This window comes from Cornus florida, unplaced genomic scaffold (genome assembly GCF_030987335.1).
Source record: "Cornus florida cultivar Cherokee Brave unplaced genomic scaffold, ASM3098733v1 CherokeeBrave_3.0.0_Hap2_Chr04, whole genome shotgun sequence".
In the NCBI taxonomy this organism is placed as follows: Eukaryota; Viridiplantae; Streptophyta; class Magnoliopsida; order Cornales; family Cornaceae; genus Cornus; species Cornus florida.
In genome coordinates, this window is record NW_026775574.1 from 77274839 (window position 1) to 77295658 (window position 20820).

Below are 20820 nucleotides of genomic sequence, written 5' to 3' on the forward strand. Positions count from 1 at the left end.
TTGCAATCTCTGTAGTCTGTACTCCAATCCTCAAGCTTCCCTCCGGCAAGAATCTGCGTTTTCCGGCAATCTTTTCTGTCTTTCTGCTTTCTTCATCTTCAAGGTTAGTTTTTCCTCTTTGCAGTCTCTTCTCTTTTTCTTTCACCCTTTCCCCATTACCATGGGTATCAGCATCGAAGCCCTTCGTATTCGTTGTAACATTCCTGACGATGTCACCACTCATCTTTATTCGAACGACGAGGGTGTCAGCACCGGGAGGGGCCTTGAAGACGATGAAATCTTGTTTACCCCCTCCCAACTTTGTGTGGTTAGGTTTCCCCTTCATCCTCTATTCCATTCGGTCCTCAGTGTCCTAGGATTGGCCACACTTCAGCTGGATCCTAACTTTTATAGGAGATCCTATTTGCCATGATACTCTTAAACCTAGAACGAGGTCTTCAACTAGACGCGTTCGACCTTTTCTTTTGTTACGAAATGATTAGGACAAGAAAAATTGCCGTTTGGTACCATCTCCATCCAATCACCGATCTGAAGATCTGCATTGACACTTCTGATTTGGACAAGAATTGGAAGAATAATCCTATTGTTATTAGGGGCAATTGGAAGTCGCCTCAGACCCCTCTGCCTGTCATACCTAGGGAGTTTGGGATGAGCGCCCTTCCAAACTTTACTCCTTACAAAAAACACACCTATGAGTGCACATGTGAAAAGTGCCTTCCACATTTTTGTGGTTTCATTGCCCATCACCTGGGTTTTCTTCTGATTTCTTTGACTTCTAGATTTGCAAAGCAAGGCTTAGGATTCTGCAGTCGTCCATATGGAACAATATCCCTAAAGTCTCCATTCTCCTAGCAGAAGAGGCGTTAGGGAGGATTGTAGCTACAGCAGGACCAATCCTACCAACGGAAGATACTTCTATTCCCATATTTGGCAAGACAAGGAGGAATGAAAGGCATGCACTTGTTGATCCGAATGGCTCTCCTGCCCCTCCATCTCTCCCTGCCTCCACCCAGACCACCTCCACTCAGGCTACCCATCCCCCCTTCTGCTATTTCTAATAAAGCCCTAGGCAAAAGGGTTGCCGAAGGAGATGCAAGGGGTGACGACAAAGAGTTAACCCAAAGGCAGAGGGGGAGTCAAGGGATAGTGATCAGAGAATGTCGTTCAGACGAACCCCCTCGAGGTCCCAATGCCGTCTATCCCAACGCCGAAGCTACTATTCCCTTCAGGCAAGTCTTCATTAGAGATTATGGCTCCACAGTGTCTCTCGATGACACCATGTTCAGGGATGGGCCTACTGCTTTGGCCTACTACAAGTATATGTGCACTCCAAAAGACTTGGAGGCCCAAGCTAAACTGAGCAGGGAGGAGATGTTTCGCCAGATCCCCCTTAGAGCAGTTGAGGTATATAATGCCCCTTCTCTTCTACTTCAATTCATAATTCTTCTTCTCTTTTTTTTGGATTAACCCATTGACTTATTTATTTTAACTCTCTAGATGCCTTTATTGGCCTTGCAAACTCTGTTCGGCATTGCAGCCATGCAAAGGACGATCAAGCATAGTGACAAAACGGTCAGCCGGCTAGCCTCCCGAGTAAAAAAGGATGAGGAAGATCTGAAGGGGGCTGAGACTCGGGCCCAACTGGCTGAAGAGAAGTTCACTGCCACAGACAATGCTCGGGCTGAGCTGGTTGGTCAGCTAAAGGCAGTGAGGGCTGCTCGTCTTGCCTTGGAGCAAAAGAATGATGAACTCCAAGGGGAGAGAGTCTGTCTTCTTGAGGTCCTGGGCTACACACGAATAGTTCTCTCGGATTGGGACCATTCTTTATGCCAATGGTTACAGAGATGGGTTCATGGACCATAGCGATCCAACTGACCCTGGTATGGCATATGATGGTCCGGATGACTGTGACCAGGATCTGAAGATCGACCCCCTTGGCACCTGCGTGGATCCTCTTCTTAGCGATCTTGAAGAGCTATTTGCCGAGTGCAAAAGGTGGTTGAGGCTGCAGATGGCTCTCTGACCCCTCCCCCTCCTTATGCTGGAAAGGGTGATTCTGCTCCTGCCCCTGCTACTCCTATCCCTCATGATCCTGATGAAGTGGAGGTCATTGAGGACACGGCCTAGCTTCATTTTTTCTCTCTCCTTTTTTTTATTTTCTTTTATCTCCTCTCCCTTTCAAGATGTAAGAGAGAGAAGACTACATGTAACTCTGATCAATTAACAGAAGAATTTTTTGTTGAATCCAAAGGTTTATAATTCTTATTTGACTTTCCTGCCAAGTGTTTTCGTTTGAAAATTTTCAAAGTGGTTGGCGATGGGCTATTTTGCCACTTGCCACTTCACTTTTATTGAAAATTTTCTAAGTGTTTGGCAACAGTTATTCTACCACTTGCCACTTCACTTTTATTGAACAAAAAATTAAGTGTTTGGCGATCGGCTATTCTGCCACTTGCCACTCCACTTTTATTGAAAATTGATCGGCTATTCTGCCACTTGTCACTTCACTTTTATTGAATTTTTACAAGTGTTTGGTGATCGGCTATTCTACCACTTGTCACTTCACTTTTATTGAAAATTTTCTAAGTGTTTGGCGATCGGCTAATTTGCCACTTGCCACTTCACTTTCATTGAAAATTTTCCAAGTGTTTAGCGATCGACTATTCTGCCACGTACCACTTCACTTCTTTTTGTTTAAAGAACCTCTTTTCTCAACAAAAGGCACGTGCCTTCCTTAATTTTATTCATGCTAAAGGTGAATACACAAGTAAAGGAAGATTGAACACAATTTAAATCAGTTGATGATGCGATACTACTAGCAGTACCTTTTGAGATAGATTGCATTCCATAGTTTGCCAACTTGCCCTCCGGCCAACGTTTACGATGACTTCTGCGATTCTGTAGGGCCCTTCTCATAGGGGCATCATCTTTGGGACAATGCCTACTACCCTTTTTAATACTAGCTCTCCGAGGGCGACGCTCCTGTGTCTTACCCTTTTGTTGTGGCTATTAGTCAGAGTTTGTTAGTATGATGCAAATCTAATTGTTGTTACATCCCTCTTCTCCTCTATTAGATCGAGGTTAAACTCTAGCATCCTGCTATTCTCGTTCGGGCTCAATGTTATGCTCTGGGTGGTTGGTACAACCTACTCAGTCGGTATCACTGCTTCTGTGTAATAGGTCATGGCAAACGGACTCTCGTCAGTTGGCCTTCTTGGGGTCGTCCTATAGGACCATAAGACGTTGGCCTTCTTGGGGTCATGGCAAACGGACTCTCGTCAGTTGGCCTTCTTGGGGTCGTCCTATAGGCCCATAAGACATTCTAGAGCTCATCTAATCAGTTGCCCTTCTCTTTCTCCAATTTTTTCTTTATGCAGCTGAAGATCGTTCTATTAATGATTTCAACTTGGCCATTTCCCTGCAGATGGCTTTACTGCAGCAAGTTTCTGGTTTATCCCATGCTCGTCGAGTAGCTTTCTCACATGATGGTTATCTAGGTTGGTGCCGTTATCCATGACGATCGACCTGGGTACCCCGAACCGTAAATTGTGTTGTTCCATATGAATCGTCTCACTTGTGTATGGGCAATGTTGTTAAAGGCTCGTGCCTAGGCGCGCTTAGGCTCGAGACTCAGGTTTAGCGCCTGTTGTCATCCCAGACTCATTGATGTTTACTAGGCGCGCACCTCGATTGCACCTCATCCTATTTGTGAGGCGCGCCTCTGATATTTGTTTAAAAAAATACGATTGTTCTATTTCTTAAGCCAAAAAGGGTACTTTTGGCAACTTAATAAACAAAAAAGAAAGCCCAAGCATACGATAAAAGGAACTTTTGTACAAAAGAATAAAAAAATAAGAAAGCCCAAGAGTCAAAGTGTTAACCGAACAGCGATAGAATGAAATTGTGAGACGAAGATGAAGCCCTAGTTGCAGACATGAATGACGAAGCCACGTCAGTTCTTTCTTTCTTTCTTTTCTCTCCTCCTCTAGATCTCCCTTCTTCTTATCTTTGTTTACATTTCTCTCTTCGTCTAGTTCTCCTCTCTGTCTTTTTTTTTTTTTCCCTTCTTATTAACAATTTTTTTTTTTTATTTTATTTTTATAAGTAAAATGTATTAAAGAGTGTTCAAAAGGGGAACGCGTCCCAAACTATACAGAGACAAAACGAAATCTATGAACTCAAAGAGCCCATGAAGTCAACAATCTCCTCAAGAGAGGAGTAATCTCTCCCCTGACCCCAACAAAAAAGGGTACAAATAATAGAAAATTTCAGCATCCCAATAGAGGACTCCTTCCCATCAAAAGATCTACAATTCTGCTCTTTCCAAAGGCTCCACCAAATCCAAAAAGGGGTCACCCTCCAGAAGACTCTCGCCTGAGCCCCCACCCATTGGCCCCTCCATATATCCAACAACTCCCGAGAGGTCCGAGGCATGACCCAATGAATTCCAAACAATCCAAAAATCAAACTCCAACAATCATGAGTCACTAAACAATGCAGCAGAAGATGGTCCACTGACTCCCCATTGCTCTTGCAAAGACAACACCGATTCACAATTATATGCCTTCGCTTCGTTAAGTTGTCCAAAGTCAAAATCTTACTCCAAGCTGCAGTCCACACAAAAAAAGTTACCCTAAGAAGCGCCTTAGACATCCACACCGTCTTCCATGGGAATGTGGTACCATGAAAATCAGATAGGCACATAAAAAAGGACCGAACCTGGAACATCCCCCGAGAAGAAGGCACCCAAATCAAGGAATCTGTACCAGAACCCTCCACCTCCTGTCTGTAAAGGAGAGCTAAAAACCCAGTGACATCATCCAACTCCCAATCCTGAAAGGCTCGCCGGAAGCGCACATCCCAAAATAGCCTTCCGCTATCAAGGTGATAGCAATCAGCAACCATAGCATGTTTGTCAACAGCAATCCTGAAGAGACTGGGGAACAAAAGAGCCAATGGCCTATCCTTGCACCATGAATCCTCCCAAAATCGGATATTTCTTCCATCCCGAACTCTAAATCTAATATGATTGGAAAAAGCATCCCACCCCTTTCCAATGGCCCTCGACACCCCCACTCCACTGGCAAGCCCGACTGGTCTAACTGACCAACCTCCTCTCTCCTCCCCAAAACGACACGAAATAACCCTTTTCCATAATCTGTGTCTTTCACTACCAAATCTCCAAAGCCACTTGCCGAGAAGAGCACTATTGAACGGGACCAATCTTCTAATACCAAGCCCTCCCAACTGAATTGGCCTGCAAACCTGCTCCCATTTGACAAGATGATACTTGAACTCCTCTCCACGACCCCCCAAAGGAAATTCCGTTGAAGCCTCTCAATTCTTCCAACAATAGAGACTGGAATCCGAAATAGCGAAAGGAAGTACGTTGAGAGACTTGACAAAGTACTCTTCACAAGCGTAACTTTACCACCCTTTGACAGATATTGCTTTTCCATCCAGCTAATCTTTTCTCAACCCGCTCAATCACCGGGTTCCAACTTCCCACCCTCCTGGCCGAGTCCCCCAGCGGCAAACCCAAATACAAGATAGGAAAACTTTGCGTCCCACACCCTAAAACAGCAGCCAGGGTGTCCACCTCCTGAACCTCCTCCACAAGAACGATAACGCTCTTTCCCACGTTAACTTTCAAGCCAGAAACTGCCTGAAAGCAAACCAAAACACATCTCAAATACCTTAACTGGGACATCTCTGCCTCACAAAAAACGATTGTGTCATCCGCAAAAAGTAAATGAGAGATCTCCATCTGCTGAGCTGAGGCAGGGCCAATCTTGAAACCCCTAATAAAACCCAAATCCACTGCCCTTCTCATCAACCTACTAAGAGCCTCCATAACAATAATAAAAAGGAAAGGGGAAAGAGGGTCCCCCTGCCTCAACCCACGAGAACTACCAAAGAATCCCGAAGGAGACCCATTCACCAACACTGAAAACCTAACAGTGGAAACACATGAAATAATCCATTTTCTCCATTTCTCACCAAAGCCCATCCTCTCCAACAAATAGAACAGGAAATTCCAGCAAACATGGTCATAGGCTTTCTCGATATCCAGCTTGCAAAGAACACCCGGAGTCCCACTACAAAGTCTAGAATCCACACATTCACTGGCAATAAGGACGGAGTCCAGGATCTGTCTACCCCCAATGAAAGCATTCTGAGACTCAGAAATAACTCTATCAAGAACCACCCTCAATCTGAGGGCAAGGGCTTTTGCGATGAGCTTGTAGATACACCCAATCAGACTAATAGGTCTAAAATCCTTAATATTAGAAGCACCACCCTTCTTAGGAATAAGGGCAATAAAAGATGTGTTAAGCAATTTCTCAAACCGCCCCGTGGAATGAAACTCATGAAAGGTGCCCATAATCTCATACCGAACCACCTCCCAGCTTTCCAACAAAAATCTCATCGTGAATCCATCAGGACCTGGGGACTTATCACCATTGCAACTCTTCAGCGCCTTCAGCACCTCCTCCTCCGAAAAGGGACTTTCCAACCCATCCCTTTCCAAGACAGAAATAGAATCAAAGTGAAGGCCATCAAGACGTGGTCACCAACGAAGAGGCTCTGAATACAGCATTTGGTAAAAAGAGACGATGCCACTTCGCACCTCCTCCTCCGAAGTCAAAACCGCCCCATCCACACACAACCGCCCACTATGATTACTCCTCCTATAAGCATTGGCAGTTCTATGGAAAAACTTCGTATTCCGGTCTCCCTCTTTGAGCCACAATGCCCTAGATTTCTGACGCCACGAGATTTCCTCCAAAAGAGCAATCTCCACACATTCTGCCTGACAAGCTGCTCTCCTACTGCGTTGAGATTCAGAGATACCACCCTCCCCTTCCAATCTATCAATCTCAGCCAAAGCCCTGTTCTTCCTCCACACCAAACTCCCGAACACCTCCTTATTCCACGTTTTGAGATTATTTTTCAGGAATCGAAGCTTTCCTACAAGAACATGGCTCGACGTACCCACCACCAGATTATCCTCCCACCAAGTATGCACAAGACCCTGGAAATTATCTGCACGAAGCCACATGTTCTCGAATCTGAAAGGAGTGTTGCGAGATCTCAAACCTCCACAGTCCAGAACTAAGGGAATGTGGTCCGATGTCACCCTAGCCAAAGCAGCCTGAATAACATCCGAGAACTTCTCCTCCCATTCACCAGAAACCAAAAATCTATCAAGACGAGAAAAGGTTAGAGCTTCCCTTCCACTGGACCAAGTGAAATAAGCTCCCTCAAGAGGGAGATCGATAAGCTGGTGACCATCAATAAAATCAGAAAAGTGCATCATGGCCCGAGTCCACGGACCATCTGTAGACCTTTCTGCCGGGGATCTAACCACACTAAAATCCCCTGCCACACACCAAGGAAGAGACCACCTCCCCTTCACCCCACTCAACTCCTCCCACAAACCATCCCTTGCACCATCGTCAACCGGCCCATACACCCCAGAGAAACCCCAAGAGAAGCCATCTTCATCCAACACAAACGCACAAGACAGAGAAAAACTTCCTCTGCAAACATCCACCTTGGCCAACCATCTCCTGTCCCACATAATAAGCACACCTCCTGAAGTCCCTACAGCATCCAGCGCCTCCCACTCGACAAAATGATTGCCCCACAAACTTTTCACCACTCGATCAAACATAGAATCAACCTTAGTTTCTTGAAGACACAGCAAATGCACCCCCCATTTCCTCACCGCCATCTTCACCACCCTTCGCTTGCCCGGGTCATTTAGACCTCGGACATTCCACAATAAAATTCGAAGCTTCATAAGGAAACAATCACCCCCTTACCCCTCCCTCCACCTTTAGCATTACCCCTCTCCTTCACCCCACCAATCACCCTGTCATAATTCACATCACAACACAAATTCCTTAACTCCCTTTCCCCTTTCCCCGGAGTAAGGTTTTTCATCTTCCTACTTCTTCTTCTGGAAAATTGAATCATCTCCCCTTCTCTCCCCTCTGCCGTGGGCTGAAGGATTGCTAAGGCCTGATCACGGTTGTCCTTGCAAGAAACACCCAATAGATCGCTAGTAACCCCAATATTAGCCTTGACCCATTCCATTCCAGTGTCCTCGCCTTTCTACCTACACACCTTACTGCCCAACTCCTCTGGATGAAAGTGGCCAAAGGGTTAATCACCCCCAAATTAGCAAGACCCTCCTCCTCCCACACAATCAAGTCGAGAGAGTTGCCCTGTTCCAACCTGCTACCATCTGTCACACCTTCCTTTGCCTTCACTGCCTCCTCAACAGGTGACATGCAGTCCTCTCCATAATCCAACACGCCGTTCTGGGTGAACAGGACTGGGTTGCAGTCAACGATTTGATCATCATACGAAAATCTATGCTTCTGTAACTCCTTCACCAAAAGGGAAGCTGATTCCTCACCAAAGCTAATCGGAAGTCTTTACCCACACAGACAGTCACCACATCAGGCACATGACCCTTCAAACAGGCCACTGGGTCTCCCTTAAAGGCAGGATACAACCCTTCCGAACCCCCCAAAAGAGACTTAACCGTCCCACCCATCTCCTCCCCTGAAGAGTCATACCGAGAGGCTGAAGAAAACTCCGAACAAGTCTCCGCAATTCCGACACAATCAAACTCCCTGTCACCAGACAAGCTAACTGTCCCATCCCTTTCTGACGGCCCAACAGTCCCAAACTTCGAGCCAACCATAGACCCTTCCACCGCATCAACTTCAAGAACAGGCGAAAGCACATGCTGTCTCCCATCAAGAACCTCCCCCCCTTTACTATTCAACGACTCACAAAAAGGAGTAGAAGCAAAGATAGAAACAGATGAAGAATTTCGATCGTAGGGCGGGACCGACATACCTGGACACGAAGGATGATCCTTCCAAGCTACCCACTTTTGCTTGTCTTTCCTAGTCCACTTCTTACTAGGTTGCTTAAAGAGATTCCGAGAGGGACCATCCGTCTTTACGGAGACACAGTCGCCTTTCTCGTCATCTCCCAAAAACCCCGACTGAAGAGGCTCAAATCTATTACCCCGGAGCCGGTTCTGACAGCACGACCCACGTCAGAAAATCTTCGGACAAGCCCCATCCCCTTTCTTCATACTCGAACTCACCTTCACCCAATTCGCCTTCTCCTTCCTCGACCAAAAACGTGAGGTCGATCTCCTCTGTATCATGTCCGAAGCAGGTTCTAGAATGTCAAGATCATGAGCCACCTCTGAAGATGGGTTGAGCTGCCCACCTTGAACTGCAATAGAGAGATGATTATATGGGCCCCATTTGACCATCCTGTCCTTAGCCAACCTTGGTTTCACCGGATCTGGTCCAGAAGAGAAACGAAGCCCAGATCGCTTAGATTGACCCTCCCGCTTAACGGGCTTTGCAAAATACCCTGGTACAGAAAGTGGCCCAGGCCCACCCCGATCCTAAGAGTCCTTCCCATTCACTTTCGAGCCCACAACATGAGCCCCACGCGAGCTAGGCCCAAACCCTTCCGGCCCAACCGAAGTTGAATTCAAATAAACTTGAGGAGCACGTGACTCGGCACGAGGGAGGGCAGCTGTCTTCCACTCACAACGGCCAACATTTCCCCTCCAACCACGTATCCCAGACGCAGCCTTCCCACTTCCACTCTCCTTAGGCGCGTGACGGTTCACGCATCCCTAACCTTGAGCCTAGCTTTTCTGCACCTCTTCCTTTTGGTACTCCGACTTAGGTTCGATCCCACCTCCATGACTGTGTGACAAACGAGGAGCACTAGCCGACGCCACCGATGGGCCCAAATCACCTTTTCCGGAACAAATCCCAGTCAACGGAACCATAACCGGATCAATTTCTTCAGATAACGAAATTCTGAAAGCCCACCTCCCATCCTCCACAACGACACTCGCCGGAATCACTCCGCCACCAGTCACAGTAAGCACGATTATTTTCGTATCACTCATCTCAACGGCCTCCACGTCCCTAAACCCACCACACACATCGCCAATAGCAACGAACAACTTCTGACACCAAAGATGCAGCGGCAGACCATACAAAATGACTCGCCGGAAGTTATGTCTCAATCTCAATCGAGAACATCCAACCCTAAAGTACCAGGGATCGATAAGAAGTTGGGCCTCGCCCCAAGATTTCTTACCCCAGTCCAGAACCTTACAAGCCTCCAACACCAACGGGAACCGGAACAACAAAAGCCCGTCCGGCAAGGAGTTGACCCTAACTCCACCCGAAATCAACCAAGTCTTCGTAGCCCAATCTTCAATATTTTACAAAGACCCCACCTCTCTGTCAAATCTCCCAACGAGACAAGGCCTAAGAACCCGTTCGCGAGAAGAAGTGCTGAGATTATCCACCCTAAACACATGATCCCTCGAAGAGGAAACCCGTTCCACCTCCCCTTTCAGATCCAGGCGAGGTAAACGAGTAACCTCCAAGTAAGACTGCTTCTCTTTGTGCTTTGTTTTGTCATTCAAAAAAACACATTTTGCTTTGCCTTTCAAGAAAACAAATATGTGCTCTGTTTTATGGTTGTTGGATGCTTGATTGCTTGTACAATTAATGGATTTACTTTTTTATATTTGATATTAATTTTTAGAATATTGATATGACTTACGAGATATGAATGCTATTATGGTAGTTTAAATTTTCCATTGTGCGCCTCACTTCACTCGGGCGCGCGCCTCGCCGTATGCCTCGCGCCTAGGCTCCAAAGGACCTCTAGCGCCTTGGGCCTTTAATAACACTGTGTGTGGGTGACACTAGGATAAGCTTCTGCCTCTACCCATTTGGTAAAATAGTCTATTGCGAACAGGACGTACTGATTTTAGACCTCGCCTTTGGTAGTAAACCAACCACATCCAACCCCCACTATACACCCTCGTGAATGGACCTCTCTGGCTTCTGATGCGGTGATACATTTCAAGTAGGGCCCGAGAATGATCTCGGAAAAAGCTGGTTATGAAGGAATGCATACTTCGCGGCATTCATTCGGACTTATCTTGCCACTCCCTTTGACTCAGGAAGCACGCCATCCCTGATGTATAGCGTGACAGGGTCGATCCAACTTGGCTCATATGGTATCATGCACACCTGCAAATGGTCAAAATGGGATGGAGTGACGGATGGGCGGTAGAGGATGTCAATTGGTATGACCCTAGTCAGTAAATCAGCCAAACTGGATGCACTGCAAGCCAATTGATCAGCCTCAAAGTTCTCTTCTCTAGGTATTTGTATGAACTTGACCTGGTCAAACCCCTCGGTTTCTTGTTCGACTGTCAAGCAGTATGCCTCCATCATAATGTCCTTCATGTTATACTCTCCCATCACCTGCTTCACTATGAGTCGTGAGTCGCTGCACACACGTTCTTGACTCTAAGCTCCTTAGAAAGTCTCAGCCCTGCTAGCAGTGCTTTGTACTCTGCTTTGTTGTTCGTTGCCACGAATTCAAGCTTAATTGCCAGATGCAGGCTTGTTCCTTTGGAAGTTTACAGTTTTATTCCTACGCCTACCCCCATCTAGTTTTATGACCTTCATGTTATACTCTCCCATCACCTGCTTCACTATGAGTCGTGAGTCGCTGCACACACGTTCTTGACTCTAAGCTCCTTAGAAAGTCTCAGCCCTGCTAGCAGTGCTTTGTACTCTGCTTTGTTGTTCGTTGCCACGAATTCGAGCTTAATTGCCAGATGCAGGCTTGTTCCTTTGGAAGTTTACAGTTTTATTCCTACGCCTACCCCCATCTAGTTTTATGACCCGTCAACGTAAAGCTTTCATGGTGGCTCTTCCACCACTTCCTCTTCGTCTTCGGCCTCACACTCAAGTAGAAAGTCGGCTACAGCTTGGCCCTTTATGGCCGTTTGAGGCTAATAAGTGATGTCAAACGAACTCAGCTCAATTGCCTATTTAGTGATTCTGCCAAACAAGTCGAGCTTGTACAGAATGACTATTATTGGATAAGTGGTAAGGACGTTGATTGGGTGAGACTCAAAATACTGCTAAAGCTTCCTTTTGGAATGGACTAGTGCAAGTATGACCTTCTCTGCCTTCGAGTACCTTGTCTCAAGGTTGGTCATTGTCTTGCTCACGTAAAACACTGGGTATTGCTTTGTTTCTTCCTCTCTAATCAGCGCAACGCTTGTTGCAGACTTCGATACAGCAAGATAAAGATACAGTCGCTCATTCTGTCTTGGTGCGGAGAGAATTGGTGGGATTCTTATATACTATTTCAGCTCAAACAGGGCTTGTTGTTGCTCGCTCCCCCAAGTCTGTCTACCACTTCTTCTGATCGTATTAAAGAATGGTCTGCATCGATCTGAAAGTCTCGAGATGAACCTGCTGAGTGCTACTATTCTCCCCGTTAGGGTCTGGACTTCTTTAAAGGGTTTTCGGCTCCTCGCTCCTTATTAATGCGTCTACCTGGGTGGGACTTACCTCAATCTCCCGGCTATTGACAATATGCCCTAGGAACTGCCCAGAACCTACCCCGAAAGAACACTTGAAGGGGTTCAATCTCATTCTATGCTCACGCAATGAGTCGAACACTTCTTGCAGATGGGGGAGATGATCTTCCTTCTTCATACTTTTCACCACCATATCATCAATGTATGCTTCCACCGTTTTTCCCATTTGGGCCTTGAAAACTTTGCTAACCAATCTCTTATAGTCCGAGTACGCATCTTAGAAAGACAGGCGCTTATATCCAGTGGTTGCATCTATCATTTAGTCGATTTTGGGCAAAGGAAAGCTATCTTTGGGACAAGCCTTATTCAAGTTAGTGAAATCAATGCATACTCTCCACTTTCCATTCTTCTTCTGAACAACCAACACATTGGACAACCAGGAAGGATATTGAACTTCTCTAATGAACCCTGCCTCCAATAGTCTGTCCACCTCGTCAGTAATGATCTGGTTTCATTATGGGGCGAACCTTCTTTGTCTCTGCTTGACTGGCTTGGAATAAGGGCAGTGACGTTACAGAGATGGATCAACTCCTGGCATATCTAGATGGCTCCAAGTGAATATGTCTGAATTCTTGGTTAAGATGTTGACTGACTGTCGTTTTTCCTCTTCGGTCTGCAGTATCCTATCTTCGTCATTCTTGTGGGTTGCATGAGGTCGATTTGTACTTCTTCCAATGGCTCCATTGTAAGGATTGGTTCCTCCACCCTCAACTTCTCCTCCTGGACGAAGGGATTTGTAATTGCTATTTTGGGCTCGTAGGCTGGGCAACTGCCTTGCCCTTCCCATTGGCGTTAAGTGTCACCACATAGCACTCTTTAACAGCAACCTGGTCTCCGTGGATGTCAATCACCTCTTTCCCGTCTAAACTTAAGCATCGCATGACCTGGTACAGAGTGGATGTTGTACCTTGTGGATCCACCCTCTTCCCATCAAGAGGTTGTATGAAGGGTGCACATCAACTATGACAAAGTTCTCCTTCGAGTTCCGTCGTGCAGCGCACACGGGCAGCTCAACAACTCCAATAGGTTCTACTCTCTTACCGTCAAAACCCACTAAGGGAATCCCTGTAGGTTTGATCTGCCTTGGATCTACCATTAGCTGTTCGAACGCCACCTTGGTTATGATGTTGGCGTTGCTGCCCGAGTCCACCAAAACCCTATTGATCAAGCAGTTGGACGCCATGACACTTATCACCAATGGATCCTCAGATGGTGTTTGCACCCGCTAAAGGTCGTCCTTGTCAAATCTTATCAAGGGCACGTCTCCCGACGGACCGTATTCACGCTTCCTATCCTTCTCATCTTGTAAGCATGCCTGAGTCGTGTTCGTCTTAACTCTTCTGACTCATCCTCGGCTTCAGGTCGTCCATGGATTACGTTAATTACACGGACTGGTTTCCCCTCCTGAGGGTTCGTCCTTGCATTTTGCCTTGGATGGTCATCCTGTCAGTTCTGATCCTTGCCCTGGACATAGTTTGCCAAGTCTCCCTTTGCAATCAGCATCTCAACTTGTCTCCTCAAATTCCTACACTCATTTGTCTGGTGTCCAAAGTCACTATGGAATGCACAGTGCTCGGTTTGATCTCTTTGTTCAACCAGTTTGATTGGTTGAGGTGCTCAGAACATGCCTTTATTCTCTTGATACAACCGTGCCAAAGTGACCTTAAGTGGTGTGACTATCTCATCCTCTTGTTGCCTCTTTTCTGCCTTTTAAAGCGTCACTCGGGGTTATGATACGGGGGTCTATAAGCAGTTATCTTTGCTCTTGACTTGTTTTCCACTGTAACCATCATGGTCCTCCTTGCATTGATTGTCTTATCCTCCTCGAGAAGCACATAGCCTTGCGCTCTCAAATTGAGTTTGTCCATGGTTTTAGGCGTTGCCACCACCAAGGACGTATGGAACTGAGTCCCTCTGGTAATTGATGGCAGGCAATCAATTACCATGCTCATCTCCAGATTGAATCTGGTGACAAAGGCCTGGAGGCGCTCTCCCTCCTGCTGCCTCATAGTGAAAAAACACGAAATATCCTCCTCAATGCACCGATAATCAGAGTATTGACCAATGAATAAGTCACAAAGTGTGCGAAAGCTTCCAACCGACCCCCTTAGTAGGTGCTTGAACCAGTTGAGTGCAGATGCAGTGAGGGTTGTTGGGCGTCGTCCTCAGTGTCCAAGGCCATCGCCGCAATCTTTAATTGGATCTGATAGATATGCTCCGTTGGATCCTTCGTTCCGTCGAACAACGTGAATACTGGTATTGAAAACTTTCTAGGTTTTGGCGATTTCAATATCTCTTCTGTGAAGGGTGAGTCAACTGTCCGAGCTGATGATCGGTTAGCCTCAGTGATCGCGGGGGGCAACTTCTGGTCCAACTGTTGCTTCCCTATGGCACTCAAGTCATGGGTACTTACTTCTGACTGGCGCAAATCATCAAACACCTTGTCTACAGTGGATTCTTTCTGCCATGATGGATCGGCTTCAACGTGTTCCACCTCCTCCTCTAGTCCGAGCATTCTGTGCTGAGGGTCGAGATGGACGGATCCTGCTCTCTCCGCTCACCGGTTGACGTTCGTTAGCTCCACTCGCTCATTTGCAACCGGTGGACAGGGGAGCGGTTGAGCGTCTCTCCGTTCCATTCTGGATCTCAACTCGGTGTTCTCCCATCGTAGAGTCTCTACGATCTACATCAGGTCGTCATGCCTGACCCGTTGGTCCTCTTCCTGCTGGCAGGAGCCTTCATCTCCGATCATAGTTCTCGATCGAAGTTATGTCATTCGTTGTTAAAATCAACAAGTCCTTCTATCGTTTCCCTTAGACAATGCCAGATGAAGATGTAAGAAAATGTTGTTCTTTTCTCACACTCCAAACAATCTGCCTCTCTTTCTTTTTCTAGCTTCTATTTATAGAGGCTTACACTTGCCCTAATTTCTTACATTGTGCCCCTAGGTTGTAGGTTGATGGGCCTTCTTCCTTTATGGGGCAGTCCGTTTACACTAACTGGGCCCTAACAACGGCATGTTTTAATTATTTTTGACTAAATACAATTTGGGCCTGAGCTATGGATCTTCCGGATGATGAACAGCCCAGTCGGTCGGGTCTGTTGGGCTGTATTTGGCCCGGCCCAGACTCGTAATTTCTCAACTCTTCAGTTATGAAGCTGGGTTTCAGCAGAGGGTTCATTGTTCATAGAGGAGAGAGATTCCCCTCATCAAATTGAGATATCTCAACTCCTTATGATACCATAGTATTTATCGATGCAGAGGAAGCGCAGCTCGGACTCTTGTGGTGTCTTGGTGCGTATCCAGGCAATTTTTAGGCTAAAAGTTAATCTATGGAAGAGTGAGATTGTTCCATGGGGGGACATGGTCGAGAGCGACTTTTGGCTAATATTCTGGGATGCAGTATAGTGAGCTGAGAGTGAGATTGTTCCGTGGGGGACATGGCCAAAAGTGACTCTTTGGCTAATATTCTGGGATGCGGTGTAAGGTTGTTTCAGCCTTCTTAATTGGGGTTGCTGCTAGGTTCGAGGAGGATTTCCATTTAGAATCCTGTGGTTGAGAGATTCGTGAGGAAGTTTGTTGGGTGGAAGAAGCGTATCTTTCAAAAAAACGAGTGAGTTACTCTTTCCCTTTCAAATCTTTCCACCTACTATCTTTCACTTTTTCAAATTCCGGCCTCGTTGTGGCAAGACTTGAAAAGTCGCAGCAAATCATCTTATGGAATGGTATGTGGTATGAATTCGAATATCACCTTATTAACAGATTTGTTGTCCTATTTAACTGGGGATCTATGAGTGAGGTTGGCAAAGTTCCACAAGGCGCCTTTTAGGTAAAGTGGTTGTGGAGGTTTGGGGTGGAAAGGCTAAGCCTTTGGAGAAGGATCATTTGGGGCAAGTTTGGCGAGGGCAGGGGAAGGGTGGTGCTCTTCAGAGGTGAGATGCCGATAAGAGTGGGCGTTTGGGAATTCATCCGGAAGAGATGGGATGAATTCTTGAAGCATATTCATTTTCGTATGAGTGGGAGGCGTGTTGATTTTTATATGGGTGAGTGGTTCGAGGATCAAGCACTAGCATTTACATTTTTACGTCTTTTTTGGATTGTCGTGGAAAAGAAGATTTTAGTTGCCTACTGCAATCGTCTTTGTTGGGAATTAAATCCCCTTCGTTCGGCATGGCAAAAGCAAATCACATCACAAGTATGGAGATCCAATCACAAAACAAACAACACAATAGTTTACATGGTTCACCCAAAAACTAAGGTTACATCCACGGAGAGAAGAAATTTCACTATTATGAATCAAGAAGAGAATATACAACGGTAGAGAGTGCCCACCCGCTGTTTTGGGGCATCTTTCTACTCTCACCCACTCTCTTCTCTCCTTACCCACTCACTCTTACATCCTCTTTTCTTCTCAACCTTCTCCAAACAACTACCTTTGCACTTATAAAGCGTTAAAACATATTCCGTAGAGGCTGAGACATAAAATTCCTTAAAGGCAACCCCAAGGGGTTGGCCTAGTTGGAAAAGACTCGGGCTCTAGTGCGTCATGAAGCATCAGGTCTCACGATCGATTCTTACTAGGTGCAAACTATTCCTGGGAAGAGGGTGAGTACCAACTAAGGGAAAAAATCCTTAAAGGCCAAGACTTTCCAAACAAGAAATTATCATAAAATTATGACTCAAAAAAAGGAAACTAAAAAATTGATAGAATTTGAGAGACAAATCCTAACGTTCTGCACCTTGCCTCAAACTCCATCAGATCAATCATCGTGCTTGAACAATCACACCTCTAACGCTCCACCTTAACTGAAGATCACCAACCATCTCCTCCTTTTTTTTTTGTGTTTTTTGGATTGCTATCACCCAACTTTCAAACTTCATCAGGAGGAACCATTAGCTCAAACAAACTCTCCACGACAAACCTTTGGCTCTGACAGATTCCCCACAACGAACCTTTGGCTTTGACAAACTCTTCAGGACAAACCTGACTCTGATACCACTTGTTCGGATTAAATCCCCTTTGTTCAACATAACAGAAGCAAATGACATTACAAGCATGAAGTTCCAATCACAAAACAAGCAATCAATTTGCAACACACGATATTTTACGCGGTTCATCCAAAACTAGGGCAACGTCCACATAGAGAAGAAATTTCCCTATTATGAATCATGAAAATAATATACAACTGTAGATAATGCCCACCCACTCTTTTGGAGTAACTCTCTACTCTCACCCAATCTCTTCTCTCCTCACTCACTCTTAGATCCTCTTTTCTTCATTAACTTCTCCAAATGACTCCCCCTCTATTTATAGAGTTTTAAACACATTCCTTAGATGCCTTACAAGAAATTCGCTAGAGCCCAAGACAAGAAAGACTTGTAAACAAGAAATTACCATATAAAATATGACTTAAAAAAAGGAAACTTAAATATTGATTGAATTTGAGACACAATATCCTCATAGTTGATAGCAAGAAACTACCCTGGGATGTTCGGTTTGAGAAATCCTTTCAAGATTGGGAGGTGCGAGACGTTTGCAAGTTTTTAACGCTTATTTACAGTCAAGAGGTGTGGATAGGACGGGGATAGAAGACTGGTGTTGGAGAGATGACAGTCATGGATTGTTTTAGGTGCATTATTTTTATCATGGTGGATGCTTGCGGGCCTTCTTTTTCATGGAAGGCGGTTTGGCTTACCTGGGCTCCCTCTCTCTCTTTTTCTTTTTTTTTTTTATAAATAAAATTTCATAGAAGGGCGCCCAAACGGGGACGCGGCCCAAAAGTACCAGGGCCCCTCTCGAGGTGGCTTAAACGGGGTACGCCGCCCAAAAGTACCAGGGCTCCTCTAAAGGTGGCTTTTTTTTAAGCTTGAGGCTTGGAGAGGTTGTATAATGCGGAGGCAAGACATAGAGGCTAGGAGGCCAGCACCCCTTTTGTCTTCGGTGGGGACTGTGACAGGAGCAAAAAGGGAGATCTTTAGATGGAGATGGGTGCTTAAGTTCTCGATCCTCGGATCATTATCTTTTTGGGTACGTGGTGTGAATTGTAAGTATGTGGGGAACTTGGATATTGTGGATACTTTTATCAGTATATAGGGCCTTGTTGGTCCTCTGTGAAATTGTTTTTGGGATGCGCTCTACTTTTGAGAGCTCTTTAATGAAATATTACTTGCAAAAAAAATTTAAGAGCAAAAACATCCCGTTCAACATGAACAGACGAAATGTAAATTCAGCAATTTAACACAGAATTCACTCATAAACATTAATATCTGACGGGGAAAACATTGGAAAAACGAAATTTAAGATCAGATATTAAAACTTTGGCCAAATTGACGTTTTAACATACCTAAAATACATTCATTACTAAGTTAAAAAAAAAATATTCCACCATACTCAGATCAAAAGGTTGCTTTATAAATTTCAATTAGTTAAGCAACGCTAAATTGAACATAACTATGGAATTTTCGACGAATTGCTGGACAAGTTAGATCAACAACGGTGCAAACATCTCTCAGAAACATAAAAACAACATAGATCCAGGGCACCTTCAAAATCAACGCAAGTAAAAAACATATATAGCAAAAGATAACAGATGATTTTCCATATACATAAATATATATTTGTGTATGAGAGAGAGAACAGTCGATCGTACCTGGATGTTAGAGAGAAAAAAAGTCGACGAATGTTTTTCCTTTCTTCCTCCTCCTCCTACTTTCAAACCCTAATAAACGAACATGGGACCGCCTTTGTTTTTCTCTTACTTTTTCCCTTGGAGAGTAAGACAAAAAAAAAAAAAATTAAGCGGTTTGACGATTATGTCCCCCTGAACGGTCTTAAGACTCAAATAGAACGAGGTATTTTGGAAAAAAGGTAGGGGTAGTTTGGTATAATAGAAATAAAAGTGAAATCTAAAATTTATGGGCGCTTGTCCGACCGAGCAGCATGTAGTTTTTGTAAACGGAACGAAACTACCCCCCAGTCCATAACATATACATATATATATAACGATATATATACACAATACATACACATATATAGAACCAAGTGACAAGGATAAATCTCACCTTCACACGTTACAGTCCAACGTAGGGCCCACATTTGCTCCTTAAAAATATTATTTCAGCAACCACTTGAGTATTTTTTAATTCGGGACTTCAAATAAATTTTTTTTTGAGAAATGTTATAATGGGTTGCGTCTCATTATAACACAGATGGGCTTCCCTTTTTCTTTTTTTCTTTTATAAGAGCATTTTCGATGCGCTCTTAAAATACCTGTCATATTTTGAAATTGTTAAAAATAATATCATATATAGCAACTTTCAAAAATTTTTGAAAGGTGATGAAAATAATAGGGGAAATTTAAAATATTATTTAATTTTTTATATTTAAAAAAAAAAAAGTAATTTTTTTCAAATTATTAAATTTGACCACTAATTTTCTGGAACTAACTACAAAAGTATACAAAAACACATTTTATCTTTTTTCATGATCCAAAATGCCCCTCTCTTCTTTTCTTTGCATACCAATTTCTTGCTAATCTCGGGTCTTCTGATTTCCTACCAAGCCATCACCTTCATCCCAGTCTTGTCACAACATAGCTTCCACTAAAAAGAACTAAAGACCCAGTCCTAAGAATGAAAAAAAAAAAAAAACACCAAACCCATCACCGCCGTTCCTTGCTCGTCAGCGTCGGAATCTCTCTAGCAGTCGTTATTCACCACCGTTTCAACTTGCCGGTAAGTTGTTTAGTGCACCGCCGTCTGCCACTGGTAGCCGACCATCTTTGCTAACTGTTGATAATTTCTGCAACCATCTATGTTCATCACATAGTCACCTTCGTGGAATCGCATGCACCACAACAAAATTTATTTTTCAAATTCCATTGTCAGTGATAAGATTGGCACTCTTTCTATTAAAATTCTTCTCATTTTTATTACCAAAAACAAAATGTTTTTAACTTGAAATCCTAAAGATCATAAGGAAGATTATGAATAATTTTGACAACTTATAATCAGAAGACCCAAGATTAGTAATAAATTTGGTATGCAGGTTAGAGAGAAAATAGAGGAGAGAGTATAATGTAGATAGGGACAATTTGGACCATGAAAAAATGTAAAAAGTGGTTTTTTGTATATTTTTGTAATTAGTTTCACAAAGTTGGTAGTCAAACCTAATAACTTGAAAAAGTTTACATATTTTAAAATATGAAAAATTAAGTAGTGAGATTTTAAATTTTCCCAAAATAATACTCTCCAATGGGCTCTCAAACGACCTCTCATGTTTTAATATTGTCAAAAGTATTACCATATATGGCAGCTCTCAAAATTTTTTGAGAGGTCTCTT

General features: G+C 44.4%; 1 protein-coding gene across 17 annotated transcripts in view; it reads right to left on the bottom strand.

Annotated features, from left to right (window-relative positions):
* The window catches only part of LOC132303580 (inactive poly [ADP-ribose] polymerase RCD1-like), a 50365-nt gene extending 31124 nt beyond the window's left edge, over positions 1-19241 (bottom strand). For 15 of the 17 annotated variants that reach the window (XR_009481290.1, XR_009481288.1, XR_009481289.1 and 12 more), the window contains exon 1: positions 19130-19224. The gene's annotated coding sequence lies outside the window, so the exon portion shown is untranslated. Of the gene's footprint in view, positions 1-19129 lie in introns of all 17 variants that reach the window. The other 2 variants (XM_059800891.1, XM_059800895.1) reach the window with 2 other exon arrangements.
* Between the last annotated feature and the right edge of the window lie 1579 nt (positions 19242-20820).